The sequence below is a fragment of the Excalfactoria chinensis genome, chromosome 17 (assembly GCF_039878825.1).
Source record: "Excalfactoria chinensis isolate bCotChi1 chromosome 17, bCotChi1.hap2, whole genome shotgun sequence".
Lineage (NCBI taxonomy): Eukaryota > Metazoa > Chordata > Aves > Galliformes > Phasianidae > Excalfactoria > Excalfactoria chinensis.
In genome coordinates this window covers 8,966,772-8,982,652 of record NC_092841.1, presented here as the reverse complement: position 1 = coordinate 8,982,652, position 15,881 = coordinate 8,966,772, and the positions used below count along the sequence as shown (strand labels likewise).

At 56.8% G+C, this 15,881-nt stretch overlaps 1 protein-coding gene across 19 annotated transcripts in view; it reads right to left on the bottom strand.

Annotated features, from left to right (window-relative positions):
• Positions 1 to 15,881, bottom strand: part of RBFOX3 (RNA binding fox-1 homolog 3) — a 108,258-nt gene that overhangs the window by 41,433 nt on the left and 50,944 nt on the right. Inside the window, exon 1 of one of the 19 annotated variants that reach the window (XM_072352085.1) lies at positions 7,888 to 7,997. The exons of 16 other annotated variants lie outside the window; for them this stretch is intronic. The gene's annotated coding sequence lies outside the window, so the exon portion shown is untranslated. Of the gene's footprint in view, positions 1 to 7,887; positions 7,998 to 15,881 lie in introns of those variants that run through there. 2 more of the 19 variants (XM_072352077.1, XM_072352081.1) reach the window with 2 other exon arrangements.

Sequence of the window (15,881 nt, the reverse complement as noted above, 5' to 3'; positions counted from 1 at the left end):
CTTGTCCCTCATGGGGCTCCTTGTGCCATCCCAGCACGCAGCATCCCTGGCACAGCCCAGGTGGATCCTCCCATCGTCCTCAGCTCCAACAGGCACCCGTGCTGCCATAGGCAGCTGTGTTTCTGTGCCCTCACGCAGCGTTCCTGGCTCTCGGTTTGCATTTTTCAAAGGCAATTAGAACAGCCTGAGCTGCAAAATATGTCAGCGATGGCTCAAGAGACCAGGCAGCGCAGGGATTCACGCTTTCACACCTTTCCTGCTGCTCAGAAAAAACCCACGCAGGTGCAGAAGGAGAATCCAATGAGAGCAAAGAGCAGCTGGTGGGTTAACTCCTCATTCACCCTTACAGCCCCAGGGAGCCACCAGGAGGACTCCCATTGCCTCGGGTGGAAATGTGCTCTGCAGCATCACCAGAGTGGGAGCACACTCTGCCCCACGCACCCAAAGGGATGTGCTATGCCGGCTGTGCTCCACCTTGCCCTATTGCCTCCCAGCACTGGTGGGTCTCCATCCCCTCACTGCCATCTGCATAGGCACCGGGCACTGCCATGTGGAGCACAGCAAGGAACCCAAAGGAGAACTTGCCCTGCCAAGAAGAGTGAGAGGGAGAGCCAGAAGATGTGGGCAGCCTCGGGGTGGGAGAGCTGGGAGCACAGTTAATGGGATGGAGCTGGGAAGGGCAGTGCAGGGAACAGCAGGAAATATGGGCACACAGAGCAAAAGCTGCAGCAGGTCTGAAGGCGAGCCAGGCAGATGGCAAGGCAAGGAACAAAGAGATGGCAACAGGAACGGTGAAGGGAGGGAGGAGAGGCCACGGCAGGGCTCCCTGGGGCAGGAGAGCTGGTTCCACCTGCACTTTGGGCACATCCTGCTGTGTTCCTTCTCTTCTACCAGCTCTAAATTCCCAACCTCAGGGCTTCCACCCAGCCACATCCTGCAGCGTGAGGACAGACGATGGCACCTCTGCTTATATCAAGCAGTGATCATCCCCTGCAATACACACAGCGAGCAGAAAGGAATATCAGGGTGCACAAGTGCAGTGGGGGGGATAAAAACTGCCCTGCTTTAAGGCAAACCTGCTCTCAGAGCCGGGACACAGGGCTGCCTCCTGCATTAAGACCATCAGCGCTGTGCAGACACCACCCGAACTCAGTGCTCAGGGAGTGATGCTCACCACGAGAGCGCTCCTTGCAGCTGCCTGCACAGCTCCTTCCCGTCCCCCCCCTCCCAGCACGTCTCATCGCAGTCCTGTGAAGTCCCCCCCGCCCCGTTTGCCCTTTTGCTGGGAACGAGCGGGGCACCAGTACAGCAGAAGGATTTAATTGCATGTCAAAATTAAATCTCTTTTGATGAAGAACAATTCAACTCCGGCTCTGCCTAATCAAATTAACAAAGTCTTTTTTGATTTTCAATTATCTTCTTCACTGGAACACTTTATCCGGCGCTCCTGCGCTCCAGCCGACAAGCCCCGACTAACAATGAAGGTGTTTGCTGCACTCCACCAGCACACGGTGACCACCAGAGCCCTCCTCCATCTGCCTCCCTGCAACGAACCAGGGAAACACGTGCTTCTCAGCGCCCTTTTCTCCCCCCAGCTGTACTGTTACAGACATGGATGGAGCTCTCCCCCTATTCTACCAGAGCCCAGAGAGCTGCAGGAGGTTGATGAAGCCCCAGTCCCAGCATCCAACAAGGGCAAATCCTGCATCCACTGGCACCAGTCCCTGCAGCAACCCCACACCAGCAGAGCTGTGCACACCGCAGGCACCGGAGTTGTTCCCAGCTCCCTGCAGCTGGAGAGGAACATTAAGCTGTGATGGTGGGACAAAATGTATTAGAAGATGCTAATTTAATTAAAACAACGCGACACTGGCTAAATGAGCAAGTGAAGGAGAACACCTATCCGTACCAAGGGCACACACACAGCAGCAGGGGGATGCTGTAAGGCCCTGTGGCTGCAGGAATGTGGTTCACAGGACAGGAGCTCACCCCCTGCCCTGCTGCATGTGCTCAGTGTGCACTGAACATGCAGATCTCTTGGCTCATCTTCCACTTGCAGCCTCCTCCCAGCCCCGGCAGCACGCTGAGTAACCTCCAACAACGCTCCCAAACACAGCTATAGCAGTAATCCCATTGCAAGGTCTCCGGGGCAGGGCATGGGTTTCCATTTGCAACTTCCACTGCATTTACCAGCAGCCAAATGGAGCCGTGCTTTCTCCCAGCAGCGCTGTGGGGACACCACATGCACGCAGCCCTTCTTCCAATCCCTGCCAACCCGAGGTTGCAGCCTGCCTAGTCAGCTCCAACCCTGCAGCAGCAGCCACAGCCGCCTGAGCACAGCTTTATTGCCTTTTCACTTTATTAAGCTGTTTTCCACGGAAACCATCTTAATTTGGATCGATCTGCAGTTCAGCAGCGCACCTTCCTACGGGCTCACTGCAGGTGCACCCCATCTCCCCCATCCTCCAGCACGCAGCGATCCCACGCGGGGCACAGAAACGGACCCCGCGACTTCAGCAGCGTGGGATGCTGTGGGTTCGCACCCGACGCTCCCGGGGGATCTCAGCGCTGCGGGGCCGCCGGGATTTCCGAGCCTCACCACCATCACCACCCCCAGCTCCGCGTGTCTCCACGGGCTGCAGCTGCCACCTGCCGGCAATGCGGCCCCACCGCCGGGCACAGCCGCGCGCACCCCGCGGCGCTCCGCGCTCCGCATTCGCGCTTCTCCCCGCATAACCCCGCAGCGTGTGAGTGTTGGAGGGGGGTCCCGGTGCCACGTCCCCGCCCCGCGGATCACGGTGGAGCACCGGACGACGGGACGCCCCACAAAGCTCCCCGTCCCCCACGTCCCATCCCCTGCGCGAACAGATTGCGTGGCAGAAGGACAGCCCAGATAACCGCGCGGTGCCAGATGCCTTCTGCAACACTGAGCGGCGTGAGAGCGCACCCTGCTTTTAGGGTCCTGCCTACCTTGATGCTGAGCTGAGCTGCGGGGCCAGCACTATTGTCCCTGTCCCTCCTGCAGCCATCTGCATGGCAAAGGGTGAGCTGAGGGACGCCTCTCCTCAGGACGTTGGTTGTTTCCAAAGAGAATATGTCATTCCCTTCATTCCCTCTTCGCGGATGGAGGGACGGGCGCCCACTCCCGGGTCTCTCCTGTTCCATTCCCTTTTGTGCATTTTCCAAAGAGGGGTTGATCACATCCTGGCAGATGCTGGGAGCAGACGCCTAATGGAGGCCATCTGCCACATTTCACAGGGAAAATTATTCAAACTCACTAGGACTTTAATTTAATCAGCTGGCACTGAAGTGGGCACTGGGCTTTCATGTGAGCAGGTGTGAGCACAAATCAGCAAAGGCAAGGAAAGCATTTCATCTCCATTCACTTCGCCCACAGCAGAGGAGCTGCTGTGCCTTCCCCAGCACTCTGCACCAGTGCAAAGGCACCGCACGCCCTGGTGCATGCAGTTACCCTCAGGAAGAGCTAACAATGCATCTGCCGCAGACAGGAATGAATAGCACAGCTCCTGTAAGAAGCAGGGCGGTGGCTGCCCCAGGTGCTGCTCTCCCCTCACTGGGCCACAGCCATCCCACCATGGCCGCTCCGTGCACACAGACATGGAACAGGTTCGTGCCATGGACTGAAAGGTGAAAAGCGCAAAGTAGCAGAGGAAGGGAGGTGGGGTGGAGGTCCTGGAGATGGTTCCATAAGCGCTCATTCAACCATGGAAGCAGACCCCCCCTGCACTGCAGAGCACATCGGTTCCAGCAGCTCCCATCAGCCACAGCTGACCCCAAACCCAGGAGCTCACCTAAACCAAAGTCAGTAAACACCACACGCTGTGCAAACACAGTGACACTCGCTGCATCCTCCCCCTAAACATCACTCGTAGCACTTTCTCCCCGGCACTACCACGTATCCAGGCTCAACAACTGCAACATGTTTTATCACATGCAAGGAACGAGGAGTTGCCCCAACGCAGCCACTGCGCAAACCTGCTGGCCACACACTTTGCAGCTCTCCAGGTTTGCACACAGCTAAAAATGCAGCACGAGCTGCTGCAGCATCACCTCCCTCCTACCAACTTCCATCCCAGCACACCAGGGCCCGACTTAGCTGGAAAAGCCAATGAAACTGGGCAGAGAGAGAACCGGGATAACTTGGCAGCTGCTCACATTTAGTTTACACCTTCTTTGCCAGTGTGGAAGGAAACAAACGACCTGTGAAGGGAGCGGAGTGCAGTGATTCATTACCCCTGATGTGTGATGATGGCTTAATTATTTTTCTAACTGGGGAGAGACGCTTTCTGACAGCAGGTGCAAATTAATTCTCCACTGTTTTAAGGAGTGATCGGCCCAGGACAAGCGGAAAACTGGAAAACCTAATTAAATCTGGAGCTGGGTGGAATAAATGGAGCGGGGAGTTTGTTTGCACGATGCTGATGGATATTAACGATTGGTGGTGAAGCACCGGGGCTCCCGGCAGGAGCACGGAGCTGTCAGGGGCTCCACAAACTCCTTTGGGCAGGAGGTGCCACGGAAGCACGGCGCGCAGATGGAGAAAGGCAGCGCTGCGCCTGCGGGGAGGGGGTGGACCCGGTGGGATGCGGGACCGGGAACTCCGGAGCGCACCGGGCAGCTCCAGCGCTCCGCCTCCACCCGACGTTCCCGCAGCCCCCCGAGCACCTGAAGGGCTTTGCCACGGGGGGGAGCAGCCTCGGGCTCCGACGTCGGGGAGGAAGGAGGTGATGCTGAGGAGTTACCATAGAAACAGGACTTATCCATCCCTGCAGCTCCAATGGGCGGCTCAGCACGGCCCCCTGCAGCCCCCTCCTCTGTCCCGCAGGGTTGGGGGTGGTCATATTCCCCCCCACCCCGCCGCTGCACACACGTCGGCCCGGGGGCTTCTGCTCTCCTGCACTGCCACGAAGGGAGTCCCATCCCACTGCTCGGGTGCAAAGCCCTGCAGAGCTGTGGCAGAACTTGCTGGTCCCACCAGCACACCCGGCCTCATATTGCACACAGCCAGAGCAGCGCTGCAGCACCAACACCGCAGCATTACACACAGCTCGGGCACAGACACCACTGCGTGGCAGCCCAGAGGAGGCAGCTCTGCCAGCACCAGAACCCCCACCCTTCACCCCCCACCCCCACGGGTGCTGCTGCCCAAGGAGCCAGAGCTACCTGCAGCTCTGTCCCATACCTGAGCACCAGCAGTGCTGGGAAAAAAAGCCCTAATTGCTTTTTGTTTTGCTGTTTCTCCCATCATTAAATCCCTTCTTCATCCCTAATAGTTTGGGATTATATGAAGGTTAATATGTTTCAGGTTCCACACAACTACAGCTAATTAACAAACAGTCCCCTCAATTCCCTTTAATGCCTACACATGTAATGCGATCACTGCAATTACCTGCTTCCCAAAGCCATTACAAACCACAGAAAATTAGCTGGAATAGGTGATAATAACCTTCCTTTATTGGTGCACACAAGGAGAGCTCCCAGGGCAGCACCCCTAGACGTCCCTAGGTGAGCTGTGCAGCTGGAAGGGGCTGTGTCCATGCAGCTGCTGGGGTTCAGGCTCAGCACTGCTGCTGGGGAGCATCACTCCCAGCTCTGCTTTCTGTCTATGAAAAGAAGGCTGTAATTAAGCAACCCCCCCCCAACCTCCTGGATGCCCAGGATACCCCCAGGTGAACAAGCAGAGTTCTGCTCCCAAGGGATGTCCTTCCTGGTGATATGGGCAGCACAGAGCTGGAACCCGAGGGATGTATCTCAAAAGTACCCAAGGATAGGGATGGGGTTAGAGCTACTCAGCATCCACCCCCATAGAGAGATGGAGAGGGGACCCAATGGAGCAGGACAGCCCCTCTCCACATCCATCCATTGAGAAGCTGTGCCCTCTGCAGACCCCCCTATGGACCAGGATCAACCTGCCCCACGGGACAGCCCTCCCCCAGCCCTGCCTGGGGAGCAGAGCTGCTCCCGCAGCAATCAACACCGCTCACTCCAACCACTCCATGCCTGCTCCAGGGAGCCACAGAGGGACAGACCCAGCGCCAAGGAACGCAATGAGCTCTCAGCAAATTGCTCCATCGCTCTATTAGCCCTCGTTAAAAAAATAACCCATCCCCATCAGGAGAGCCTCAATTTCCAGCTACTGCATCCTGCAACGCTCGCGCCTGCCAGATTAAAGAGCTCTCTAACAATCAGCATCTCTGCTCCACCAGTTACACTGCAGAGGTGATGCACACTTTCTCTCCGGAGTTTGCAGACCAGAAGCGGTGTTGGCTTCAGGGCCCTTCCTCAGCCCCAGCATCCTCCCCGCGTGCCCAGAGCACCCTCCAGCGATGGGCTCCCGTGCAAAGAGCTCCTTCTGAATGTAAATTGGGAACAGCCTCGCAGCACCGGAGGAAAATCACTGTAAACAAAATCTCGGTTGCCGTGGAAACCAGTAAAAATAGATTCCCAACGCTCCCCCTTTTGTGCCGGGTATTATACAGCTGGTCTCCTTCATTCCGCATTATTATTACTTTTTAATTATGAATAATTTCCTTCCCTTCTATAGGAAGACGGAGTAAAAAAGCAGAACTTTCCCAAACGAAGGGCCTTTAGGACACATTTCGATATGCAAATGAAGGCAAACACGCATTCTGTTGTGTTTACGCCACAGGGTAAAAATCCTCCTGCATTAACTCTTTCCATTCCACATCCCCCCCTTCCATTCAGTGTGAGGGGAGGTGGGCACTGCCCCGCTGTCCTGCTGCAGGATCTGCCCTCTGAGCAGCACAGAGATGGGGCTTTGCAATACCATGTGAGCACGGTCCCCATCCGGAGCCAGACTCGGTGCTATTTGCATCACCAGGAGGATGCTCCTCCATAGAGATGCAGGCAGAACTCAGCACGGTGAGCTCCTGGCAGCAGCTCCTGCCCAGCGGAAGGAATGGGGCAGCCTGGCCTCAGACCACAGCACAAATTGCACACAGCAGTGAAGGAGCAGATGGACGGTGCTGGGGAGCATCCCGGTGCCTGCAGAGCTGATGTCCTGCCCGCTCACCCACTGCTCGTGCTTCCCCCCATCCCGCAGGGTTGTGGCTGCCCGCCCACAGCTCTGCCAGCTCGGGGGTTTGGGGAGCACAAAGCATGAGGGTGGGCTGCGGGACATGCATCTGTTTGCCTGCCTGTGAGATAAGGAGCTGTTGGTTGGGGGCCCCAAAACCAATTCCCTCCTCAAGAAGGAGCTGGGCCAGTCGATACAGGGAGTGCAACTTTGAGTAAGTCAGCTGTACCCCATTACCCAACACTATAAGCAAAGCAGAGACCTTCCCCTGCAGGAGAGAGGGATGATTTACTGTGGATCATGCAATAAAACCAACAAGCCCCAAAACTCTGTATTGCCAAAAGAGCATCTGTCCCAGTGCTGAGCATTGCTTCCCTCCACTGTGCCTCAGATGGGGTCGGATCCCACATCCACGTGGGGCACAGGCAATGGAGAATCCCCCACGGGCTGGAGCTGCTCCTGTCATTAACGACCACCCCGGAGACTTAAAAGCACTTCGTTCGTAGCCAGAATTTGCCTGGTTCTCAGCCCCTGGATCTCATTACGTCTCTTTGCTGCTAAATCAGAGCGCTCACAGAAATCTCTTGATCACAGCTCAGCGCTGCTGATGTTGCACGGCTGCCTCTCAGACTTTTCCTGGATGAAAGTTCAGCTCCCCCCCCACCATCACATCCCGCTTCCAGACCAAGAAACACTTCTCTGCACACCCCCATTTCAACACCATCTTTCCAGCACAGACTCCAAGAGCAGCCTCAGTGTTCCAAACACAGCAAAGAGCCACAGCAGCCCCCAAAATGCCAGCATTCCCCCCATGTATGCACATTACTCACCCCACCAGCTCCACGTGAGCACAGCAATTAGCAGATTCCAGCCACATCAACGCTACACCAGCCTTCAGCATCCCATCTCCAGGTGCCAGTAAGGAAAATGCTTACAAAGAACAAACATTCCCCCCACCCCAAGCTCCTGCTTTGCAGCAGGAAGGTCCCACCCCTGTGCAGCCAATGAGCTGCACATGGGCCAAGGGCACAGGTGAAGCAATCGCCACCCCAGCACTGTTTCCTGCCCTCCCAGCACGTCCAGCTCCCAGCTTGGCTCTCGTCAAAAAAGCACATGGAAGAGGGAAGGATGAAAGCTGCAGGTGCCCTGAAGGTACTCGGTGCTCACCTCGGGGCTCAGCAAAGCACAGACACCTGCACCTATAGGCTGACACAGAGCCCTCAGGGTGCGGTCAGGGGGACCCAACTTTCTGCTCCAGCCATTCCTGCATCCTCCTTCAATTCACAGCAATTACACTCGCATTTTGCTAGACAAATAGATTTTACAAGCCCTCAGTTAAATGCAGATAATTACAGCTGCCTGCACCAGGGGACAGCCCTGCCCGGGCTCAGGAGAAGGAACCACATCCCGGCTCTGCTAATGCTGTAAATTAGCACAGAGCGTCCCAATGGCAGCAGAGCAATTATCAGAGATTCCCCCCCCTCTTCCCTTCCTGCTCCCCCTCCCCCGATCTGTGTGTGTGTTTCCAGGCATATGCTGCTGTTAATGGGGCTTCTGTCACTTCAGCTGCTGGCGGAGATTATTTTATCTTGGGAACCTCTTCCCATGTCGGAGCGCAGACTTCCAGCTCTAAATCATCACTGGGGGAACATGCAGGTAAAGGGGAACGCAGAGGGAAGCTGCAGCACTGCTGGGAAGGGCACGGCAGAAGCAGGCAGCCCAGAGTGAGGGGTCTGCCAGCACTGAGCCCCCCCACACACACATACACAACTTGGGGTGCATCCCCTGCAGCCCAACAGAGAAAAAGAGGCGATGCAAAGGGAAACTGCTGCATTTTTCCTGATGCTCCATCACAGCACAGCCACTCAGTCTGACACCCCTGGGCCCCCACCACGGCCCTGCTGCCATGCAGTCTATGGGGTGGGCACCCACCCGTGCCCAGGGGAGCTCCCAGCAAAAGGAGTTTGAGTGCTTGGCTGCTGCTGAGCAGCTTTGACGTTCCTGAAATATCACCTCCCCGTGGGCAGCTCTGTGTGCAGGGCTTGGGATGCACCAGAGCATCACTGCCATGTAGGTCAGAGCGAGGAACAGTACGGTGCCTCCAGGAAAAAGTGTTTTCCTCCTGAGCTGGTACCCAGAGTGGGATCTCTGTAAAGCATGAAGCTGGGGTGGGAGTGGAAATGGGATTTAAACACTGCTGGGACCTGGGCTGGAGATAAGCTGCCTGCTTCAAAAAGCAACTGCAGAATTTGGAGCAGTGGGGGAGTGTGGCTGGGCAACCAACACACACATCATGAATGCAGCACGGGGCACGGGCAAGTCCTCACAGATACATCCCTGTGACCCTGCAAGGACTGCACTGCCAAGGACCCCGCACAGCAGCTCCACTGTCTGCAGGGATCCCAGCCCCTCCCTGTAATCCCCTCAGCTACAGCAGCTGTAGCAGCAGCCTGTTGTGCCCCCTGCACCTCTGGGGGAGCCAGGGCTCCGCGCTCTGTGTGCAGCCAGAGTGGCTGAGAAATGCCACAGTCACACAGGGCTGAGCCCCAAAGGAGGAAAAGATCAGCTCTGGGACTGGCAGTGGGGTGGGATGGGATGGGATGGATGCATGCAGTGGTGAGGCCAACCAGCCCCATGCTCCTGCAGATCTCAGTGTCCAGATGCACACGTGCATCTCTCCCCCACTGTGTCACAGTGATTGAGTGCCGGATGCAGGCACCGTAATGGTTTCATCAACTTAGCTACTTTTTATGAGAAATTTGTTCCAATCCGTCCACTTTCCCAGGCTGCTGTCACTTTAACAGATGCCAGACCAGAAAGAATAATAATCGTGATAGGAAAACTTTGCGCTGGAGCGAGCAGCTTTCCAGGGAGGGGGCAGAGGGTGGGCAAGGGCTGATGTCTGCGGGAGCCCTCAACAGCTCAGAGCTCAACCTGCCACTGTCAGAGACGCTCCTGTGCCCTCTTCCACCCCAATAGGAAATAACTACATGCACACAGGACTACATGCTGAGGACAAGAACGGTCCCTCCGTCTCAGGAAGCCCCCCTCTCTCCCACACCTCCAGTGCCTATTTCAGTCCCAACGCCTCTCTCCTCCCAGCCCTGTGCTCCCCACACAGCTCTGCTCTGCCGTCCCACCCGCAGCCCTCCCGCTCCCCACTCCCACGCTCTGTGCAGCACTCAATTATGCCCCAGAGCGCTCTGTCACTTACTCCTTCCACCCACAACTTTGCCAATTAACTCCGGCGCTCGCCTGCTACCGCCCCGACTGTGCTCGCCAGGGAACAGCAGCCTGCAGCACATGGAGCCACAGGGAGGGACGGGCAACAAACCCAACTGTGGGGCAGACATTCCCATCCTGGGGTCTCCCTGCAGCTAGAAACCAGCCTGTGGCAAAGGGAAACTGAGCATCCCTGCAGGCACATCGCAGCCATGGGGCATATAGCAACCATGGGGCACAAGGCAGCCATGGGATGCACTGCAGCCATGGGGCACGCTGCAGTCAGGGTGTCCCTTCTGCATCCAGAGGGTCTGACACAGAGACAAAGCAGCAGCAAATAGTGACGAAGCAGCCTTTGGGCCACCCTGATAATCAGCAGGTTTAGCACTTCCACGATGGGATTCCAGGAGTGGCTGAAAAGGATGTGGTGAGGGCAGTGCAGCATCCCCTGCCCCACGCAGCACCAAAAGGGATGAGCTTCTAATAGCAGCTCCTGCTGGGTGTGCCTGTTCCACTCCTGCCCTCCTGTGGAGGCTGTGCCAGGCGTGGGGTCACTCAGCACCCTCTGCCCCACGCCCTTCCCCTGAACCCCACATTTGGGGCACAGGGATGGTACCTCAGCCCCGAACTCTGACCCCTGTACCAGTGGGGCACAGTACACACCGGGGGGAATCCCCAGTGCTGTGATACCAGCCCTGCCCAGCACTGCTCAGAGATGAGTCACTGCTGGGAGATGAGTTCTATTTAAAGGGCGTTATTCGTAGAAAACTGAGTTTTAATAACAGGGCATCAAACGAGGAGAAAATACCAAACTTCCAAGCAGAGCACATCTATTGCTCGGAGGCACGAGAGTCGCACAGAGCTGCTCTCCTTCTGCCAGAAAAGCTCTGGGTGCCCCCAGCTGCTCCTTGCTATTGCTCTGCAGGAGCATCCCCGGCCCCAAAGCATCGGGGCAGCCGCTCTGGGCACGGAACAGCCACGGCACAGGAGTGGGGTGATGGGAGCGCAGTGATGGAGCTGCACTGTGGGAGGGTGGGTAGAGACAGCGAGGAGCTCGCTTTAAAAATAGATCAAACTCTGCACTCCGGAGCCATTTCATTAGAGCAGAGCGAGCTGTTGGGCTGCTGACACCTCTGCGAAGTTTTCCTTTGTGGATTTGGAAAACAGCTGAGGGGAAAAATGATGATGACGGCAGCGCGGGGCTGTTTTCCACTGGAGAAGTGAAGGAAGGAGCACCCAGCAGCACATGGAGCCCAGAGGGCAGAGAGCAGTGCTGCTGGGCTCCGTGCTGCTGCAGAACTGAGGCTGCCCCCCACTCAGTCACAGCTCCTTTTGGGACTTTTCTAAGCCCGGAGCAGGCTGTGGCAGTGCTGGGTCCCAAACCAGAGCAGATCCCACATTAATGGAGCAGATCCAACTGCATTCCAATGGAGCAATCCAGTCCTGCATTCTGTGTGCAGCTATAGGAGCCCTGTGCTCCTCGGGTCCTCGTGGGCTCCCATTTGCTGTGCCTGGGTCCTGTAGGGCTGACAGACCCACAGAGTTCCCCAATCATCACATACCCCGAGAGGGACAGGTATAGTCCCCATAGAGGACAGCAGGAGAAGCACCTCAGAGGGGCAGCACGGTTGGCCCCGTGTCAATGCCACACTTGGTTTGTTCCCCTGCCCTCAGCCTCCTCAGTCCCCCCTCCACACACAGCTCTGATTTCAAGGGGGGAATGACTGGGCCACATTCCTTCTCTGCCAGAATTTAACAAGTAATCAGTGCCAGGGTCACCTTTCCCCGGGTGAGGCTCCCATGAATACTGGATACAGACACAGCATGGCACAGCGGCTGTGTGCAGAGCGGAGCTGCAGCAATGGACCCCAACCCTGGGATGCAGGGACCTCGCTGCTGGCTGACACCAGAATGGTGCCTCCACAGTCCCCAGTTCCCTGTGTCCCATCCCATCCCTGGGTGCCATTGCCAGAATGGCACAGAGAGCCATCCCAATGGAACGATCCCCAGGGCCCTATGGCTGTGATTCTCAGCTTCTCCCGCAGCGCTCAGCCAAGCTGGGGAAGGCTGGAGGGGCTGTGCCATAGGGATGTATTCCAACACGGCCCTGGAGCATGCAGCCCCCAGCTGAGGCTCCCAGCGCTCCCCTTTTGTGTGCGCCTCAATTGACTCATGTTCTTAAAAGGAAAATTGAGGGGAGGAGGGTTTTTTTTTTGGGGGGGATGATAAAAAGAACAGAAATGCCTCTGAATCCAACCTCAGAGAAAGCGTGGGAGCTCTCCGGAGAGGAGGAAAGCACTTTCTCTATAATTCACCTTTTGTCATTTAATCACCATCCCTTCTCTCTGTGGTGCTGCTGGGTAACAGCTGTGCGCAGGGAAATCCACCTCGAGGTGCCTGGAGAGCATTGACTGCCCCCATGCCCATGGCTGTGTGCATCCCCTGCACCCGGCCACAGCTCCACACCTCCAGCCCTGGCTCCCTATTCACCACCACGTTTGCCTCTGCTCTGAAGCAGCTTAGCGAGCAGCTGGAGGAACGCCAGAGTCTTTTTAGAGCAATGTGAGTGATGCCCAGGGAAGAGCTAATCATGTGTCATGGAAACAACTTGGTGCCACTCAGAGCGCCGCAGCACTGAGCGCGGTGACACGTGGCCACAGAGCTGGGCTCCTTTCCGCTGCTGTGTGCCACAGCCCTGAGCATGGCATCAAGGCCCATGGATGTGCAGCGGCACCGGCATGGCTGTGGGGCTCCCCTAGACAGTGCTCCCGGCAGAAAGCAGCTTGGGGCTTCGGGCAGGCTTAAGGCTGCAGAATGAGACCTTAGCGCAAATGGCCCTGTGTTGGTTCAGCCTCAGTCACACAGCAGGAAACAAAACTCCATCTGCAAAGCAGGGCTGGCTCCCGGAGCAAGGAGCGAAGCACCTCAGAGGGCACCGGCTCCAAGCTGCCAGGAGTGCAGAGCTTTACTTAATGCAAGGAGAGGAAATAAAGTCCTCAGCGAGAGGAATAAAGCTCACAGAGAGCAGCCCCAGAACTAAGCGGATAAAGAACGGAGCCAACGGGATCTGAGCCACAGGAGCTGGGGAGCACCAGAAAAGTGTGCATGGCACAGAGCACAGCTCCCAGCAGCAGGGGAAGGGCAGAGCACATGGAGCCCAGCAGCACAGAGTAGCACTGAGCAAGTGAGATGCAGCGAGAGGCAGCAGTGCCCTATCAAAGCTGCAGCCCTCCTGCAGGGTGGGCAGTGCATGCGGCCCAGCATGGCACCATGGGCAGCAACAGCAGCAACTGGGCACCAGCAGCAACTGGGCACCAGCAGCAACCGGGCACCAGCAGCCCTGGGCAGCACCAAGTTCAGAACGCTGCGCATATGGACCATGCAAGAATCTCTGCTCTAACCTGGAAAAACACCCAGAGAAACATCTAGGTACATTACTCAGTTCCAAGCTGACTATGAGTCACCACCTCCTGCATCTGTGAGAAAAAAAAAAAGGAAGGAAAAAAAAAAAAATAGCAAGTGTGTTTCTGGGTTGCTTGCTTGGGAGGAGAGAGATTTCCAGGAGAAACGAGGAGGGGCGGCTGTGCTTTGTGCACTGCATCAGCCCATCCAGAGCCGCAGCACCAGAGCAGCACAGCGCAGGGCATCTCCTGGGGTACCTCCCCGCAGAGAGGCTGAGCAGAATGCTTTGGGATCTCCGTGCCACACACCCCACCTCCGTGGGCCTTCTGGACTGCTTGGCTCCCAGATCCGGGCTACGCATCAGATGGAAAACCTCCATCCCATCATCAATACAACGAGCTATTTATAAACCCCCAAAATCTCTTTTTGCATTATTATCATCTCCCCCATCCACAAACCCAGGGGAAAATAGAACAAACCAAGCAAAGAAAGAAAGAAAGAAAGCAGGAGATGCTGCTGAGTGCACCCCAGCACGGAGCTGCGACTCTGCAGCGCTGCGCCGCTCCCCAGGCAGTGCCCAGCGGAGCAGATGGCAGCGTGGGCGCGAGGTACCAGCCTCCTGGCAATCCGAACAGCTGTTACCGTTAGAAAATGCTAATTGCCATCAATCAGGACAGCACCTACCCACATTTACATGCAAGCACCAGAGAAAATAATAATAATAATAATAATAATAAAATAAAGAAACATTACGTCTAAATTTTGCCCAAGTACAACACTCACTGCATGTTAAGTATGCGGAGCTGCTGTGCTGCTGCAATGGGGACGGCCCTGGTGATGGGCACAGCAGCACCTGCCCATGGGAGCCCAAGGAACCGGGTGCTCGCTCAGCCCTGCAGCTCCTTTTGCTCCAGCAATGTGTGGTGCTCCATCCCCAGAGCGTGGTTTATCAGATCCCATTCCAAGCAGTGTCATCCCCTCCCCACAGCCCCCCATTGGATGCTCTGGCACCGGGGCAACGCTGCAGGGCTCCTCCAGCCCTGTGCTGTGCTGTGCTCTGGCTGCAGCCCTGGAAGCTGACAGGCTTCCACTGGCGTGAGCAGGTTGCAGCACCGCTGCTCGCTCCCTGCAGCTCCCACCATCACTCAGCAGCTGAGGGAACAGCTCGGAGCTGCAAGGTCACTCAGCAGCACCATCTGTCCGTGCACCGTGTGCTTCACCCTGGGGAGAGCAGGAGGAGAGCTATGGCAGCACGCCGAAGACCATCCCCTCCAAGCAGTGCCTGCAGCCACTGCACTGATGGATGCAGTGCTGGAATGCACCCACCTTGCCCATTTGGGACCGCACATTGGAGCACCCTATCAGCTCCGTGCCCCCTCTCTGCACCAGGGACTATTTTGGGGAGCTGAAGTCACTTGCACTCAGGCTCTGAAGTCACACCCATCTGCTTGTGCTACATCTCCCGTGCCTCAAAGTGTCACAACAAGAAAGCTATCTCTGTCGAGGCAATCATTCCCCACGCACGCTGTCCCAGATGCATTCCCAGCAACACAGTGTGGGGCTGCCAGCACTGCTGGGCACACAGGGACTGGGCCACACCAAGCCCAGCAACTACATAAACACTGGACCCGAGTTCACATGCAGACTTCATCATGAGGAGCACTTCAGCAGGTGCTGAGGCATATCCTGATGCTCCGGGACACCTCTCCCAGCACTGGTGCCATCCCCACAGCCTCGGTGACACTGCCCCAGTGGCAATGACCCAATGTGCTCAGCCCTGAGCCCCACATCCTCACCCCATCCCAATGGGAACAGCCCACCTCCTGGCCCTACACCAACCCCAGGACCCCAAACCAGCCCTGGGATCCCCACGCTGGCTCCACAGCAGGATGCCGTCCTACAGCAAGCCCTGCTGTGCTCGAGATTGTTTCCATATGGGAGCACCAAGCAGAGCTGCCAGCTCCCGGCTCCAGCGCTTGCTGCTGCATCTGGAAACTCTTCTCACCCTTAATTGTTCTTAATGCTTTAACACACGGAGTGACTAATAAGACACTAATTGGGCGGCGTTAGGAGAGAGAGGCGGTGTGGGGAGCACGGCTGGCAGTGCCCTCTGTGCTGTGCTGGTTCTCTCCCAGCCACTTTGCTGCCACGGTGCTGCAAACGTCAGAAATCTCAGCAAAACGAATGCCTTCTTGGCCTG